Source organism: Notamacropus eugenii, chromosome 2 (assembly GCF_028372415.1).
Source record: "Notamacropus eugenii isolate mMacEug1 chromosome 2, mMacEug1.pri_v2, whole genome shotgun sequence".
In the NCBI taxonomy this organism is placed as follows: domain Eukaryota; kingdom Metazoa; phylum Chordata; class Mammalia; order Diprotodontia; family Macropodidae; genus Notamacropus; species Notamacropus eugenii.
The window spans coordinates 2,389,903-2,406,992 of NC_092873.1; the positions used below are offsets into that span (position 1 = coordinate 2,389,903).

The window sequence follows — 17,090 nt, forward strand, 5'->3', positions numbered from 1 at the left end:
GCAAAGTGACTTGAACACTGTCACACAAGGACTAAGTGTCTGAAGCCAGATTTCAACTCAAGTTTTCCTGACTCTGGGCCCAGCCCTGTATCTACTGTGCCATGAAACCAAGGTGGGATCTTAAAAATTAACTTGTCCAACCTATATGTACTTAAAAGATGAAGAAATTAAATTCTAGAGGAAAAAAAAATAGTTGTCCAACGATTCCTAGGCAGAAAGGAGAGTGTTTGCAGCATTCATACCCAGGTCTTCTGGTCTTCTGGTTCCAAATGCTCTCCTCAATTAGCTGTCCCACACTGCCTCCCTTACAATGCTCTGCTGCTTCTCTGAGTTTATATGGGATGAAAATATTTTATAATCCTGTTTAAATAACAGGTTGTGGTCTACACAAATATGTTTGTGAGAAGGTAACTGGAGTGGGTTCAGGATTCCAGTAACTGCACACACCCTACAGAGAAGATGGAATATCTCCTCAATCAGACCATAAAAAGATTGCAAAACCTTATGAAAATAATTAATCTATGATAAAGAATTGCTTTTATACTTACCAATTAGTAAATATTTTAAAAGTGAAGGTAATTGTAATGCCTAAACAGAACCCAAAGAAAAGGTGTGAAGATTTGCTAAGCATCTGATACAAGCAATGCCCCAGGTGCTCAAAGGACTTTTGACACATAGCTGATGGAAATTCCTGAAGCAAACCAGAATCACGAACAAATTCCAAAAAGCCTCTTCCTCTGAGTTATAATGTTAAAGGTCAATTTTTTTGTCTGTCACAGAAATAAAAAGTGATGAATCAAGTGCTGATTTGAATAGTTAAAGAGTATTGAGCATGGCGTATGATTGTACCTAACTGTTTGAATTTCTTTAAGTCTTACTCAACTTTACTGTAGTTCATCTTTTCAAATATAGACACTGATTTGCTCAATCAACAGGTATTTATTAATCATTTCCTATGATATAGGCACTATGTTAAGCCATGGAGATGCAAAGAGTTCAATTTAGAAAGATAGTTTAGTGAAAAGTTCTGTCATTAAAAATTTCTCAGTTAACCAAACCCATAACAAATCTCTATTTGGTCACAGTTCAGGTAGCATGTGTACTCAATGACAGTCAACCCAAAATAGGTATTAAGTACTTTTATAGGAAAACAACTTCGTATTTATATAATCCTTTAAGTTTACAGAATGTATTCTTAAGAACACACCTCTCTGAGGCATTATTATTTCTATTTCGCAGATGTAGGAATTGTTCTCTCAGTTTCAATAATTTTCTTCTTGTCATTCAGGTGCTAAGACTATGAGACAAGATTTGAACTCAAGTGTTGTAACTTACTGATCATCATGAGTTCTATCCACTACTCCTTGAGACATAAGTGCCTAAAGTGTTGTAGATGAACTTAAGTAAATTGATAAGGAGGAAAAAAATGTTACTGCATTGTTAGACACTGTTGATATATTGAGTAGTTTTGTTAAGTCAATTTTCCTTTCTTATCTGTAATAAAGGATGGTTCATTGGATAGGGCTTGGGAGAATGGATATATTTGGAAATAAAGGCATATACACATATGTGTGAACACTCACAGACACACACACACATATATGTAACAGTAAGCACCACAATATCCATGGGGGGGGACTGCTATCACGGGTTGTTAAGTCTGCATTCACAAAAGGAAAAGTAGCTTTTGAGGGAGAGTGGATATATTTGGAAATAAAGGTATACATACGTGTGTGTATATACATACACACACACACACACATATATATACACACACACACACACATATATATATACAAACATGCAACACTAAGCACCCCAAAGTACATGGAGGCCTGCTATCACAAGTTCTTAGATCTGTATTCAAAAAAGGAAAGGCAACTTTTGAGGGGTTAACAATCACTTTAATTACACACACATATCATTCACCTAGTTCAGGGGAGTCAGTACTCTGAACTTCAAAGAAAATACAGAGGAATCAAAGATCAACAGACATGGCTTCCTCTGTCTGAATTCACCAGAAAGATCCAACTGTCTGATCATAGTTACTAGAGAGGGAAACACTGACATAGGGGTTTTCAAAGCTGGTGGGCTCCTTAAGCGGCTTCCCAGAGTCCTTGTCTGGCCAAACAAACACTTGCAGTCAGTAAGCCCCAAAGTAAAACCTCACCCTCAGAGTATTATACCTTCTTTAGATCCAGAAAGCATCCTAACCCTTAAGAACCAGTGCCTCATTAACAAAAAGTGTGGGCCTTCCTACACATCATTCCTAATAAAGCTCCCTTTAATGAACAGTCCCATTAATGGTTGTGGAAGATCTTTCATCACATTACAATAATTAGCAATACAAATACATACACTGTTTCTAGTTAAAGAAACTCTTGTTTCTGTACTTTCTTCCTTGTAAAGACTCTTGATTGATAAGGCAAGATTCAATTAAAGACACTTGATAATACTAAAACAAAAACAGGATAAGATCCTATTTTCCTTGCCATCACAATAATATATATATGTGTATATATGTATATATATACACATATATATGTATGTATTAATGACATAAACAAAATTAGATTTTAGAAAGATAGAAAACAACATAATATTGGAAGGCATTTTATTCCTAAATCTAGGTAACAGCAATCTCACCTTAGTCCTATTCTTCCTTTATCTGCAGATGACATGATAGCCATGACAAAAGGAAACAGCACTGTGGTGACTGAATTCATTCTGCTGGGATTTTTTGTTCAGCAAGAGATGCAGTATGCCCTTTTCCTTGGATTCCTTGTCATCTATGTTAGAACTCTACTTGGCAATGCTGACATGTTCCTCCTCATCAGTATTGATTCCTGCCTTCGCATCCCCATGCATTTTTTCCTCCAACACCTGTCCTTCATTGACTTGTGTTACACCTCAGCTATCACTCCCAAGATGTTAGTAAATTTCCTCGTGTCTCACAAGTCTGTCTCATTCTCAGGATGTCTGACACAATTACATATTTATGGTTTATTTGCCACCACTGAAGCTTATCTCCTTGCAGCCTTGGCCATAGATCATTATGTGGCCATCTATTACCTACTACATTACCCAGTGGTCATGTCCCGAAAGGTCTGTATCCATCTGGTCTCTGTGTCCTATTTCATGGGATCCCTGACTGCCACTGTACATGTTTCTTTACTTTCTTTGCAATCTTTCTGTAATTCCAGTACAGTCAATCATTTTTTTTTGTGATGCTCCCCCAGTCCTGGCCCTTTCCTGTTCCAATATTGACCCGAATGTTATGTTGTTAATGATCAACATAGGCTTCAACCTAACAAGCACTTTGCTGGTTGTATTCTTCTCCTATACATACATCCTGATTGCCATCTTGAAAATGCACTCTGCTTCAGGGAGACACAAAGCCTTCTTCACCTGTGCTTCCCATCTGACAGCCATGACCATTTTAAGTGGGACTCTCTCTTACAAGTATTTCCATCCTTCTTCCAATGAATCTGAGGAAAATGATAACGTGGCCTGCATCTTTTATGGCATCATCATACCCATGCTAAACCCCCTGATCTACAGCCTGAGAAACAAGGAGGTCAAATATGTACTGAAATTTGTGAGAAAGTGCTGCTCATGCCTCAGGACTTCTTTACCACTGGTTTGGTCCAGAGAAGCATCTAGTCAAAAAGTAAATCTGTTTCCTTCCTTCAACAGAAAGCCAAGATGTGGGCTTAAATGGATGTGACAAACCAGGGGAGAAATTTGGAAAGATTAATAGGAGTGCTGGAGTGATCCTTTCAAAAACTTCTAAAAGAAGTAGAAGTTCCAAATTTTTTGACATAATTATTAGAACAACATTAATGATGACAATAATGGTGGTGGCGGCTATAGATAATATTTATCTGCCATTAAAGTGTTTTCACATGGTGGGGAGGTGGGGGAAGGATGAGGGACTATGAAGTCATCAGGAAATGGAACACTGGAAATCCATCCACTAATCTCTACTGATGTGGCCTAACAATTTGCTACTTAATTGTAATTTTTAGTGTTAGAGACTTACATGAAGCACTTGAAAGCTTAGTGACCTGCCAGTGGTCACAGAAGTGGAATGTGTCAAAGTCAAGAAGTGAGCACAGATATTCCTGATTATCCACTACAGCATAACTGAAACCTCTTATAAACTGAATTAAAGTTTTACATTCCCTCTATTACTTACATGGGAGACACTGGCACAGGACTTCTCAGCATGGAGTGATCACATCAGAAAAGGTGCTATGCTCTATGAGCAAAGCAGACCGCAGAATTGAGACAGCACAAAGGAAACATAGGTTGCACAAATTTATGGTAACCACCCCAAATATTCACATGAACTATCTGTGCCCAATCTGTGGTAGAGTATTTCGAGCTCGTATTGGTCTGATCAACCACAGTCGGACACACTGAAACTTCACTTTATCATTGTGATGTCATTTTGGTCCTCTTAGAGAATGAAGGACAACAACCAAACAACAAAGCAAATATGTAGGTAATAAAGCATTTCTTCCTATACCTGATAGCTTAAGGTAACTGAGGCTTAGAGAAATGCAGTGATAAATGTTAAATCTTAGTGATCTTTTAGTCCAGCCATTCCATTTTACAGAAAAGAGAGCAGGTCCAGAATGGAGAAATAACTTACTTAAGGTTACATAGCACATTAGTAACAGCAGAGAGCTTGAAATTCAAGATCCAAGAAAATGGAGAGTGAGACTGAGTAGATTTCCATGCTGCCAGGCCACTGACTGAAGTTCTAGGTATAACATGTAGGGAGCCTTCCTGACCCACCTACTAATGTTACAATCTATTTTAATCCAAAGGAATGATGAATGGGATCATTATAGGACACCTACAGCAGGACGGTTATGGAATAACAAACCCCCAGCATCATAGACACTGGTATTAGCTTAAACGAAAGCTTAAGGTATTAGCTTAAACTAAACAATGATCAGAGCACTCCATATTCTATAGAAAGGTATTCTACTGACCACCTGCTCCTAAGACCAGGGCCTATATACTCCACATGTTGCAAGGTTATACACATATACACCTATGCCTCTTTTCTCTAGATTTTGCTATGGGTAAAATATGGCCTTGCTAAATATACTCAAAATATTACCAGGCCAGTGGAGGATATTACATCTAAATGAGGGAATATGCCTGATTCAAACCCCCTTGCCAACTGTTCTTATCATTTCACTGAAAGGACAGCTAAATGTTGCAGGAGATAGAATGCCAGGCCTGGAGACAGGAAGACTCATCTTCTTGAATTTAAATATGACCTCAGAGACATACTAGTTATGTGACTGATCAAGTTACTTAACCATATCTGCCTTAATTTCCTCATCTGTCGAATACACTGGAGAAGGAAATGACAAACTATTTTAGGATCTTTACCAAGGAAACCCCAAATGAGGTCACAAAGAGTAGATTATTACTGCAAATGACTAAACAATATTCACTGAAAGGGAACACCAGAGTGGGATCCAGCCAACAATACCTGAGATCCCTACTTGTGCTTCTGCAAAGTGGAAATGGTTTGTGTCTGCTAAGTGCAAATGGTGCTATCCAAGTACCCGAGCTGCTTGGTATACCCAGTCCAATATAGGAAGAGTCCCTGACTGGGATGCTACCTAAAGAGTCAGCCCATTGTAATTACCCCTCTGTCTAAAAGCAAGAACTCTTGATAGTATAAAGAGAGGTGACATTTAAGAGAGAAGTGGGGGATGGGAAAGATCTGAGAGTTTTAGTTGGTTATAAGCTAAATATGCATCAGCAGTTGGATGTTGCAGACAAAATAAAAGACTGTACCGTGAGCAGAGGCTACACTGAGAGACCTAGATAGCTTCCAGGAATAAGGAACTGATAGTCTCACTGCATTCTACCCTCCTCAGATCCCATCTGGAGAACTGCACTGAATTTTGGGTGCCACAGTTTAACGACATGGAGAAGCTGGAGAGTGCAGAGGAGGGCTGTCAATCCTTTATGTATGAGGATCTGTTGAAAGAACTGTCCATGAATATCCTGGAGAAACAGAAATTTGGAGAACAGGAGAGCTGCCTTCAAGTGTTTGAAGGACTGCCACATGTAAGAGGGATTAGATTTGTTCTGTTTGGCCACAGAGAGCAAAACTAGCAACCATGGGTAGAAGTTACAGAGGGGTAAATTAAGGCTTCATGTCAGAAGAAAAGTTACTCACAATTATTACTGTCCTTAAATACAGCTTCGTGTCCTTTGGACATTATAAAGCTGAGACTGGATGGTCATCTATCACCTATATCATAGCAGATATTTCTTCACTTCATGAGTTGGACCAGATGCTGCTGAGATCCTCTCAAACTCTGAAATTCTGGGACTTTGGAATCCGAGGCAGAAGGCTCTCCTGGAGACAGAGAGAGGTCGTCAGATACAGGCAGAAAGCAGGAAGCCTAAGCTATCAGCTCCAGTGGACAAGTACAAATACAGATATTATGACAATTCATGCTCACCTGGGCTGGTTTTTAATATAAAGTGCCATCAGAAGAAATTGAACAGCTTCTCTGGGCCTCTGTTCTAAGTTCTTTCAAAGATCACTGACAGAACAGAGAGAACAATTTACACAATAATCATAACGGGATAATAATAAACAACTGTGAAAGCCTAAGAACTCTAATCCAATCACAATTCCAGAGGACCAAAAACAAAGTTCCTACCATCTCCTGACAGAAAAGTGACTGATGGATAAGGTACAGAATGAGATACAGAGATTTTGAACATGGACAACGCAAAAATTTATTTTCTTTGACTAGGAATATTTGTAGCAAGTATTTTTTTTCTATTTCTTTTCTATTGGTGGGGGAAGAGAGAGGGAGAGTCAGAGAGCCAGAGAGAAATCCTTTCCGCTGAATATCAATTCTAAAAATTATAATTCTAAAATCTATTTTTGTTCATTAAAAAGTAATTGAAACGATGAAGACGATTGACAGCAGCTTGTTGATAATATTTGCCAGTTTTAGGTCCTGAAGATGGGTTATGGTGGTTCAGATCTTCTCTCCCCTATTAGAGTATTAGCTCGTTTAGAGTTGGGTCTTCTTTTTTTTAATTTATTGAAATTTTCAACATTCATTTCCACAAAATTTTGGGGTACAAATTTTCTCACAATTTATCCCCTCCCCCCATCCCCAAACGCTGAACATTCTAATTGCCCCTATCACCAATCTGCCCTCTCTTCTAACATCCCTCCCTTCCCTTATCGCCATCTTCTCTTTTGTCCTGTCAGGGAAGATAACTTCCTATACCCCATTAACTGTATTTGTTATTTCCTAGTTGTAAGAACAATACTTAAAAGTTGTTCCTAAAACTTTGAATTCCAACTTCTCTTCCTCCCTCCCTCCCCACCCATTTCCTTTGGAAAGGCAAGCAATTTAATATGGGCCATATCTGTGTAGTTTTGCAAATGACTTCCATAATAGCCATGTTGGGTAAGACTAACTATATTTCTCTCCACCCTATCCTGCCCCCATTTCTTCTATTCTCTCTTTTGATCCTGTCCCTCCCCAAGAGTGTCGACTTCAAATTGCTCCCTCCTCCCACTGCCCTCCCTTCCATCATCCCCCCCACCCTGCTTATCCCCTTCTCCCCCACTTTCCTGTACTGTAAGATAGGTTTTCATACCAAAATTTTATTCCTTCCTTTAGTCGAGTGTGATGAGAGTAAGCTTCATGTTTTTTTTCTCACCTCCCCACTTTTTCTCTCCACTGAAAAGTTTTTTACTTGCCTCTTTTATGAGAGATAATTTGTCCCATTCCATTTCTCCCTTTCTCCTCCCAATTCATTTCTCTCTCACCCTTAATTTCATTTTTTTAAGATAGGATCCCATCCTATTCAATTGACCCTGTGCGCTCTCTGTCTCTCTCTGTCTCTCTCTGTCTCTCTGTCTCTCTGTCTCTCTGTCTCTCTCTCTCTCTCTCTCTGTGTGTGTGTGTGTGTGAGTGTGTGTGTGTGTGTGTGTGTACGTGTGCGTGTAATCCCACCCAATACCCAGACACTGAAAAAACTTTCAAGAGTTACAAATATCGTCTTTCCATATAGGAATGTAAATAGTTGAATTTTAGTAAGTCCCTTAAGATTTCTCTTTGCTGTTTACCTTTTCATGCTTCTCTTGATTCTTGTGTTTGAAAGTTAAATCTTCTTTTCAGCTCTGGTCTTTTCATCAAGAATGCTTGAAAGTCCTCTATTTCACTGAAAGACCATTTTTTCCCCTGAAGTATTATACTCAGTTTTGCTGGGTAGGTGATTCTTGGTTTTAGTCCTAGTTCCTTTGACTTCTAGAATGTCATATTCCAACACCCTTCCATCCCTTAATGTAGCAGCTGCTAGATCCTGATTATATTTCCACAATACTTGAATTGTTTCTTCTTAGCTGCTTGCAACATTTTCTCCTTGACCTGGGAACTCTGGAATTTGGCCACAATGTTCCTAGGAGTTTCTCTTTTTGGATCTCATTCAGGAGGTGATCAGTGGATTCCTTGAATACTTATTTTGCCCTCTGGTTCTAGAATCTCAGGGAAATTTTCCTTGATAATTTCATGAAAGATGATGTCTAGGCTCTTCTTTTGATCATGGCTTTCAGGTAGTCCCATAATTTTTAAATTTTCTCTCCTGTATCTATTTCCAGGTCAGTTGTTTTTCCAATGAAATATTTCACATCGTCTTCCATGTTTTCATTCTTTTGGTTTTGTTTTGTGATTTCTTGGTTTCTCATAAAGTCATTAGCCTCCATCTGTTCTATTCTAATTTTTAAAGAACTATTTTCTTCAGTGAGCTTTTGAACCTCCTTTTCCATTTGGCTAATTCTGCTTTTGAAAGCATTCTTCTCCTCATTGGCTTTTTGAACCTCTTTTGCCAACTGAGTTAGCCTATTTTTCAAGGTGTTATTTTCTTCAGCATTTTCTGGGGAGTCTCCTTTAGTAAGTTGTTTACCCGCTTTTCATGCTTTTCTTGCATCTCTTTCATTTCTCTTTCCAGTTTTTACTCCACCTCTCTTACTTGATTTTCAAAATCCTTTTTGAGTGTTTCCACGGCCTGAGCCCATTAAATATTTATTTTGGATGTTTGGGATACAGAAGCCTTGACTTTTGTGTCTTTCCCTGATGGCAAGCATTGTTCTTCCTCATCTGAAAGGATGGGAGAAGATATCTGTTCACCAAGGAAGTAACCTTCCATGGTCTTATTTTTTTTTTCACCTTTTTTGAGCATTTTCCCAACCAGACACTTGACTTTTGAGTCCTTTGTCAAGATTATGTTATACTCTGGGAATGTGTAAGATCTCAGTTCCTCCAAGGTGGCACAATCAAGCGTGTACACTGGTCTGGGAGCGGAAAGAGATTTTTGTGCCCAGAATCTTAACAGTTTCCTCTCCACAGCTACCTGGCCTCTAGTTCTGCCAAGCCAGCACTGGGAGCTGATTTTCAGATATGAATGGGCATGGCCACCATTCAGTGTGAGATAAAGATCAGCTCCCTGTACACAGGGCTGAGGTAAGAATGGGCTGCTCTGTGCCCCCAGGGTTTTACTTTCCAACAGTGGATGCGGGGTGCTGTAGGGGCTGCTGTGAGAACTGCTGCCGCCTGCCCGATGTGGCCTCTGCAGCCACTGCCTGAACCCAGAGCTATGGGAAGGCCCTTCTCCCTTCCTGGCCAGCTGAAAAAAACCTGTCACTGACCTTTGGCGCCTGTGGGTTGAGTGATCTGTGAACCGCTGCTGCTGTGACTGGAGATTCCACCCCCAATGTGTCCTCCTCCCAGAGCCGTCCAGCATCATGCAGCCAAGGCTGGGCTGGGCTCCACTCCGTGTCCCATGCAACCCACATTTTCCTTGGGCCTTTCAGATCGCCCTGGGCTAGAAATCTCCTCCACTCTCTTGCTCTCCACTTCTGTTGCTCCAAAATTTGTTGAGAGTCCCTCTCTACAGGTATTTTATGGGCTGTGTGGAGAGAACCTCCATATGTGTGTTTTTCTACTCCACCATCTTGGCTCCATCCCTCAGTTAGGTCTTTTTTTAACCTTCAGTTATCTCTAAAACCTAGCATATAATAGGTGCTTGATGGCTAGATTGACTGAGCTTGAATGCATCACCTAAGGACTCTGGACCTCAGTCAGCAAGTACATCCCTAAACTGAAGGGGTTGAATGAGATCATCTCTAAGGTTCCTTCCTGCTCTAAATCTATGTTACTTGTCTGGTCCTTTTGACTTGAAGTCATTGAGGGAGCTAGGTGCCCTCCAGATCCTCCCCTCTCCTGGGTTTTAACTCACTGTTAGTCACTTTGGCTCTGTTCCAGCATCATTGTCCTTAGAAGAGAAAATTGAAATAAATGAGGGATTGACTAGTTGGGCCTCTTGTTGGGTCCTGGCTATTGTCTTCATCCCACTCACTCTGACCAGCAATCCTATTCCATTGTTAACTGACATCTTCTGTCCAACATGCTTTTAAAATAAAATTTAAAAAAAAACAAGCCTTGTTATCATCCTTAGCATTCTTCACCAGCCTGGACTCACTCCCAACACATTTCTTACAAGACTGAGCTATGCTGTTTTGTAGTTCTCCTCAGCTACCTGCCCTTACTTCTGTACACGTCTTTGGAAAAATTATAGTTCACTAATGAGTTTTCAGGGCTGTTACATTGGTCTCCTAATGTGGCTTCCTTTTTTTGTTCCTGGTTGGAAAAATTGCTTTTTGTATCTACCATATTTCATTCTTAAGTGTTTCCCATCACTTTGGGGATAGGCTTTCCCTACAGAATTAAAGACTATCAGATACTAGATATCTGTCCTCTGAACCCCTTGAAATCTGCTCTCCCTTAATGTAGGATATATGTCAGATTCTGCCTAACATTTCTCTTCTTCACTATCATCAACTTGATATCAGTCTAATCAGCTATCTTCAGGGATCCCAGAAGTTCAGCTTCATGTCCTTTAGGGATTTCATCATAACACTCCCACAACTGAGCATTTTCTCCTTCTTAGATTGTTATCTCCTCCATACTTCAGTGGATTCATGGTAACTTCATTCTGGGGAATTCCTTCAATTTCCATTTTCCATGGACACGCTAAGGGTATAAAGCCAAACATGACACAAATCTGTCTTCAAGGAATTTCTAGTCTACTGGGGAGGGAGTTTTCACTGAGAAGTGAAAACAAGATAAGCTGAGAACAGAAAGAGTTTTATCATCTGTTGTGCAATAGGGAAGTTGTGTTTGAGGAGATGACATTTGAGATGAGATTTGAAGGAAGTAAGGATACACAGAGAGGATGTAGGCATGAATACCAGTGATGGAGAATGCCTTGTACAAAATATATGGATGGGGTAATGAAATGTGAGAAGATTATATTGACAATTGAATGGAGAATGTATTGGAAAAGAGAGAGACTGGACATAGGGAGTTCAATTAGCAGGCTGTGACATTAGCCTAGGTGAGAGGTGATGAAAGTTTGAATCAAAAAGCTGACTATGTGAGAAGAGAAGGGGACAATTGGGACAAATGTTGAGGCAGAATTAAAGGGCTTGAAAAAGGACTTGATGGGGAAATGAGAGATAAGGATATTACAGATGGAAAAGGTTGGGGGAAGTCCAAATACACACACATCTTTCATTATGACATATTTTTCCACATGCCTTTCTAAAATTTCTCCACAGAAGAACTATCAAATATGTTATAGACCTTTCTATAGCGGCTAGCAAAAAGCACAAAATTGTTTGTTTTTGTTTTATTTTTCTGAGGAGTTTGGCTCTAAAAAGGAGAAAGAATTTGGAACAATAATTTAAGGGAGGGTTAAGGTCCAGAAGGTTTTATAAAGATGGGAGATATCTCCATACATATGTAGAAGGGAACAAATCAATGGATCACAGAGTTCAGGACTATTACTTATCATTTAGATAGTACAAGTTCCCTCCATTTCTCCATATGATACTGGAACTTTTCTCTACCCCCCAGGTTTGAGGTGCTACTTTGTGATATCAGGTATTCATACCTTTGACTGAATCCCCAGTCCAGTGAACTTCTCACATATTTGGCCAGTTTGACAGGCAAATATATTCAGTAAAAGTTTTAAAATGGAAAGTGGGATTTTGCAATCAGTAAAGGACATTGAATTAAACTACCACTTTGCCTGCTGTCTTGTTGTATCCTGGAAAGACTTTGTCTCAGATCTCTTCTTGAATATTTTGTCTCCTCAACATAGTGCAAATGGTATATAGCAAGTCATTCCCTGTAGGGGCTGGCTCAGAAACTGGGAGAATGGTAGAATGCTTTGGTTTCCTCTCATCAAAGCCCCCACCACAGTCTCTTGAGAAGATGAGAAAAGCTGATTAGATGCTGACTTAATTTTAATTTAATGTAATTTGGCCTCTATTAGAATGCTTGATTTCTCTACTTTACACAAACACAAATATACTACTAAGACTCTTGGAACTTCATCATTATCTGTGCTGCAATTACAAAGACATCCATCCAAAGAATATTCTATTCTACTTCATACTTTCTCATTTGATTGAATTCATTAGCTCTTGTTGATCCAATTATCATCTCAATCATCATCATTGACTTAGCAATACCACTACTAGATTTATTTCCAAAGATACTTAAAGAAAAAGGAAAAGAATCTCTATATTGTAAAATGTTTATAGCAGTTCTGTGTGTTCATCCTTTGTTGCCAAAAAAGACCATGCCATCAGAGAAATGATGACACGACTTGCACTTGACTTTGTTTTGAGTGAGGGAAGGCTGTACAGGTCACCAGCCTCACTTCTCCAGAGTCATCTGAATCCAGTGACCAGATATTCATCAGGATGACTGGAGATAACCCACGATGGGGCAATTGAGGTTAAGTGACTTGCCCAAGGTCACACAACTAGTGAGTGTCAACTGTCTGAGGTGAGATTTGAACTCAGGTCCTCCTGACTCCTGTGCTCTATCCATTGGACCACTTACCTGCCCCTATAGCAGCTCTTTTTGTGGTGGCAAAGAACTGGAAATTTGCAGGGATGCCCATCAATTGGGGACTGACTGAACAAGCTGTGGTATATGGTTTTGACGGAATACTACTGTACTATAAGAAATGATGAGCTCAGTGATCTTAAAAAAATAAGTACCTTAGAATTATAGTTTATAATCATTACTACAAAATTCCCAAGTAATTGGAAAACAACAGCTCTCCTGGGAAGTCAGAAGGAGAGTAGCTAATGATCACTCCTTCTCATAATCTTTTCTCATCCTCTGTGCCCAGAAAAGCCCAAAAGAGCAGGTTGCTGTGTTGTGTGATTGACTTATGTGTGTACACAGTTGGGGCACTTGACGTGATGTCACCTTAGGACTCCAGTGAACCTAGACCTTATTGGGAGCAGGAAATTTTGTAAATTTTGTAAAGATGTTTGAATACGGGAGATAATGGAAAGAGAGAGAATCCTCAGGAGGCAATATTAAGAACCCAGATCCAGAATGATGAGGCCTGAACTCTCAGGGTGGCTATGTGACTAAAGAGGAAAGGACAGAGGCAAGAGCTGTTTTACAGTAATAATTGATAAGACCTGACAACATATTGGATGTGACTGATGAGGGAATGGGAAGAGTAAAATATGATTCAGATTTGAGCCTGGACAATGGAGATCATTGAGACACCACCAAAAGGTAAGTAGGGACAGGTTTGGTGGGGGCAGAACCAAGATGGATTCAAACTTTCCCTTTGACAAGTCACGAACTCTCTGATCTTTCACTTGGGGAAAAAATTAACTTGAATATTGGATAGTAATGAAACAAAAACTAGTTGTAGCAAGGTGACATTCTGACCCTGGTGGCTGGGAGCAGGGTGCCCCTATGGTGAGACATTAGTGATGAAGAGATGGTGAGGTATCAATTAGGATACAAGAACCCAGTGATTTCTATGGGCAAGCAGTGTAGAAATTTGACTTAGGTACATTTGTACGTATGTGACAAATGGAGTGGGGGAAGAGAAGTATGTGCAGTCACTGAGAGGAAAAGGAGCAGAGGGAAGGTGAGGACACAGATGGCGGACAGGGAAAAGGAGGGAGGGACGTGATTATGGCACAAACCTGTAATCCCTGTTATGGAGGGAGGATGAAGCTTATGGATCCCTCAAGCTCAAGAGTTCTGTGTCACAGTGGAGCTAACACCCCTGGAAGAAGATGTGAGGAGCAGTGGACCACCAGGCTGCAGAAGGAGGTATGGACTAGCTCAAGTCACAAATGAAATTACCATGGACATTAGAAGATGTAGGCTACCCTACCTCCAGTCTGGGAAAGATAAAGAGATTCAGTCTCCAAAAGAAAAGAAAAAAAAATAGGCACTGGACTGGATGTAAGGATGCCTGGCCTCCAGTCTAGTTCTGCCAATGACTCAGAGTTGGGGAATAGTTTAGAGGGACCTTAGAAAAATCACAGAAGCCCCTGTGGTCTGTTTTATCATCTGTTTAACATAAAGAGATTTGACCAGATGATCTAAAACACTCCATTGACTTCTGACATTCTGAAGTTCCTCACAGGTCTCACATCATTCTACGTTCAAGGTTCCAGGGTCCCTTCACTCAGAGCTAACATTTCCCATCCTGAGCCCTTTCTAGCTCTGCCCTGTGGGCTCATTTTCCAGCTTCAACAACCAGTAATTCTCTGGATCTAAATATGCCCCATACTCATCTTATAATACTCTAGCTAATGAAAATGTGTCACCAGAGCATCTCTAGAATGACCAGCACTACCAGTACTAATGGTTTGATTTAGAGTTCTATGAGATTTTTTAAAATGCTGAATTAGAAGGCAACTAGGTGGTATAGTGAATAGAGTGCTGAACCTGTTGTCAGGTAGTCTTGAGTTCAAAACCTGTTTCATAGTTCTGTGATGAGACCTTGGGCAAATCATTTAATCTCTACCTGCCTAATATCCTCTTCTGTAAAATAAGGATGATGATAACATCAACATCCCCGGGCAATTGTGAGGACTAAATTTAAAGATAAATGAATGCAAAGTGTCTCGTAAACTTTAGGGTACTAGATAAATCTTATCTAGTAGTATTATGATTTACACAGCCCAGCAAGGGCTTTCCCCTACAAAGAACCACCAGAGAGACTAAATAACTATTCCTCTTGTGCCATCATTTCTGAGAAAAAAGATGCCTGGTCTCCTTGTGAAACTCTCTTTAAAAGTCACGTTAAAAGTCATAAGGAAACCCAGACTTCCTAGACTACGTCAGATGAGGTAACCTTAGGAAACATGATTCAGAGCATGGGAGAAAATGTTAGAGCATCCTCACACAGACTCAATGCATGGGTTGGTTTTGCTGAACTGTTTTCTTCTCTTTCTTTTTTAGTTTTAAGGTTTTCAGGGGGCTGGCTTTTTGAGTCAGATCATGAGAGGAATAAATTCAGAAATAAAGGTGCTCTGAAAACAAAATATCTCAATAAGTTCAATTATTCAATAAAATAAGACCCAATATTAAACTGAATTTTATTTGATTTTTAATTTGAGGTCACTAAAACCTCTTGGTCCTTCTCTCTGTATTCTTCATTTGCAGATGATGTGAAAGCCATGGTCCAAGGAAATGGCACCACAGTGACTGAGTTCATTCTATTGGGATTGCAGTTCGCCAAGAAGTGAAGTACATCCTCTTCCTTGTGTTTCTGGTCATCTACATTATATCTCTAGTGGCTAATTTGGGTATGATTCTGTTCATAAAATGTGATGTCCGTCTTCACACTCCCATGTATTTTTTCCTCCAAAACTTTGCTCTCATTGACCTCTGTTACATATCTGCTGTCACTCCCAAGATGTTACTAAGCTTCTTGTAAAGAATCCATCCATCACATTCTCAAGGTGTATGATACAATTATATGTTTATGGCATGTTTGCCACAATTGAATTATATCTTCTGGCTGCCATGGCTGTAGGTCGTTACGTGGCCATCTGCAACCCACTCCGCTATCCCATAGTCATGTCCCAGAGAGCCTGCATCCAGCTGGTCAGTGGATCCTATGTAATGGGCTCCCTGAGTGCCACTACTCAAGTAGGTCTTCTCTTTTAACTGGCCTTCTGCCATTCCAACATCATCAATCACTTCTTTTGTGATATGCCTCCAATTCTGGCCCTTTCCTGTTCTAATATTGATCTGAATGTCATGTCATTAATGATTTTTGTGGGATTTAACCTGGTAAGCACATTGCTGGTAGTATTCTTCTCCTACATTTACATCCTGGCTGCCATCTTGAGGATATCCTCTGCTGCAGTGAGGCACAAAGCCTTCTCTACTTGTGTCTCCCACCTGACTGCTGTCACTATTTTCTATGGGACACTCTCTTACATGTATTTGCAGCCTTCATCCAGCAAGTCACAAGAAAATGACAAAGTGGCCTCTGTGTTTTATGGTATCGTGACACCCATGCTGAACCCCATGATCTACAGTATGAGAAACAAAGAGGTAAAAGAGGCTGTGAAAGTTCTTGTAAAAAGTTGTTTATGAGTCAGGTCATGTATTCTATTGGTGTAATTGAGAGGAGTGTTCAAACAACAAGCATATCATTTATTTTCTTTGACAGCTAGTTCACAGGACAGCTCATCTCATTGCTTCAATATGTAAAAAAGATTGTAGCTATGGGGGATATGACAAACTAGAGTTAAAACGTAAAAACACATCCCCTCCTTGGGCATATTTGGATATGTTGCAGCCTACTTGAACACAGCATGGATGCCCTTTGAGTCACTCATCTCTCTGATTCTTCAGAAATCATGGTGTTCTATGATTTGTGGTCACTCATACTCTTAAAAGAATGCTTTAATTAAGAAGACAAGTCTTTGCATTAAGGTGCAACTTTTGATCACTAAATGCAACACAGATCATATTATTCCTCCCATTCAATTCTGAGCTCATTTCGCTATGTGTACAGTGCTTATACCAATAATTTGTGTGGAGGTACTAATTCATGAACTGGTAAAACAACGATATGTCATTGTCTGAACTACCAATATATTTTATCATCCATTTAGTTGTTCCTATATGAAGTGCTAAGTCAATCTCTTTTGAGTAATCAATTAA

At 39.8% G+C, this 17,090-nt stretch overlaps 2 pseudogenes; both read left to right on the top strand.

The window, feature by feature from the left end:
* Window positions 1–2,680: 2,680 nt before the first annotated feature.
* Window positions 2,681–3,727, top strand: LOC140522046 (putative olfactory receptor 5AK3; annotated as a pseudogene).
* Window positions 3,728–15,589: 11,862 nt separating this feature from the next.
* Window positions 15,590–16,517, top strand: LOC140523295 (putative olfactory receptor 5AK3; annotated as a pseudogene).
* The last annotated feature ends 573 nt before the right edge of the window (window positions 16,518–17,090 follow it).